The sequence below is a fragment of the Conger conger genome, chromosome 13 (genome assembly GCF_963514075.1).
Source record: "Conger conger chromosome 13, fConCon1.1, whole genome shotgun sequence".
NCBI lineage: Eukaryota > Metazoa > Chordata > Actinopteri > Anguilliformes > Congridae > Conger > Conger conger.
The window spans coordinates 48,159,103-48,161,270 of record NC_083772.1 but is presented as its reverse complement, the minus strand read 5'-3'; positions in this window follow the sequence as shown (position 1 = coordinate 48,161,270).

The following is a 2,168-nucleotide window of genomic DNA, read 5'->3' as shown; positions in this document are numbered from 1 at the left end:
GTTTACATCTGCAGACAGGTGTATTCCCATTTCTTTGTTCAGGTTAATATTGTAACAGCTCCCATTTGTTTCACTGTTGTCATGAATTTATTCATTTCTATCAGGGTCAGAGCTAGTGAGGTCAGTAGATATTAGACTTGAATATATCCTCTGTAGAAATTATCCACTGTACGGACATTAAGATGGACAGACCTGAATTGGGTGGGTTTGTCTGAGCTGTCCCAGCTCCAGAGAATAACATGGAATGCTGTGTAATGACAAAGCCACTGGCATCACTAAGTGGTGAGGTAATGGAATTACACTCTATTACAGTACTAGGGAATGTGTGTGTTGTGTATGTTAAATGGTATAAAATGCTTATGCCATAAAACTTAAGCCTCCTATCTTTAATAGACCATATATACAAGTAATACAACAGATGACATGTATCCAATATTGTAGCAAAGAGCTTTTTACTGTGTGATTATGTAATGGCTGGTATTCCAATAATTATTTTAGAGAATGCTTAGATCAGTAATGGAATGTAATCACCTTAATATTTTACTTACAATTACAAATTTGAGCCTTACTGGAGAAATGTGTACTCTGATCATTACCATAACCCTCACTGTGGCTTTCACTGGGTTAACCTCACTGTGAATTTCACCCAGAAATCAGATCACACCTGGTCCTGAACCTCAATGTTGGGCGACTGGAAGTTCAGCTCCAGCTTAGTGACATATTAGCCTTCTCACCATGTCTCCCAGCAGGTCAGATTAGTGGAAAACAAACTGCCCAACATAATTCACTTCTTTCATTGAAAAATGCGTTCCTTGATGGACGTTGTCTAAAAGCAGACAAACTGTCTGTACCAGCCACTGAACACACAGGGGGCTGTTGGTGCTGCTCTGCTGTTGAGACTCTGGAGATGTTTACTTGCATGTTTTGAGCTCAGAAAACCTTGAGTCAACAGATGTCACTGCCCAAGGCCCCCTGGGACGCTGCTCTTCAACAAAATATCCCATAACCTGCAGTACCTGGCTGAAAGGATGGCCTGTGGGTTACAGCTGTGACATTTCCCACAAGACAGTGCAGATTGTCTTGTACAATGTCCTTATTATGATCGGTGGGTGCAAGATTTATATACTTCTCTGCGTCATTTTATTGTATTTTAAATGTTATTTTCCATATTGTAACGGGTATTTCAAATTTGGTACTTTTAATACAGAGGAAAGCCAGTTCAATGTTCGGTCAATTAATAAGAAATGAGACTGAGCTGGATTTGTTACATTTTGTCTGGGAGTTTATCTTTTACGTTTCTCATTTTCTTTCCAATTTCAATGAAATTTTCACTTTAATTTTGTTAAAATTCTCCTCTGGCACATGTGATGTCGGTTTTAGCAGTGGCAGTGCCCTCTCTTGGATGTTATTGGAATACGCTTTTGACTGAAACAGAAGTCGGCAGCTACACTCTTGGAAATACTTGTATTTGTTCAATTTTAAAAGTTTAACTTCTCCACCAAGATAAGTGGGAGACTGAATGACATCATACAAAAATCAACAACGCTGGTTTAAATGACTGTTCCCATTTCCTAGCAATAATGCACTCTTTAGACACGACGTACGCAGTGATTTCCCAGGGACTGATCGTTTTCTGATTCACACCCAGCTCATTTGGTGTGTTCTCTTGGACAGTCTCCCGAAACCCGTTTGTGCCGCACATACTGTGGTTGCTCAACATAGATCTTACAATTGTATACTTATTTGAATAAATTTGAAAATGAAGTAAAATGTATTGACTCATCCATTATTTAACCCTCTCTGGGATAAATATTCCAAATTGAATATTAACTAATAAACATGTTTATAATAGCGTCAGATTTGTGGCTGGGAGAGTATCTTAACATTGTATTAAATTATTACAATTCATGTTTCATAGTAACAAATAATATTACTCAGGGAGCCTAGTACATGCATGTGTAAATACAAGAATGCAAGAAAAACTGAAATAATTCAAATAATATATTAGAATGATCAAACTTCCTATGTTTCATATGAACAGGTGACCAACTTATTTTGCTGAACTGGCAGTGTGACGATCCACAAACAACTGTTTCAATTTATCACTATCGAATTCGTGAAACGTTTTGCTTTGGCCCAACATACTTCCCGTAGTCAGGCGTCTGGGG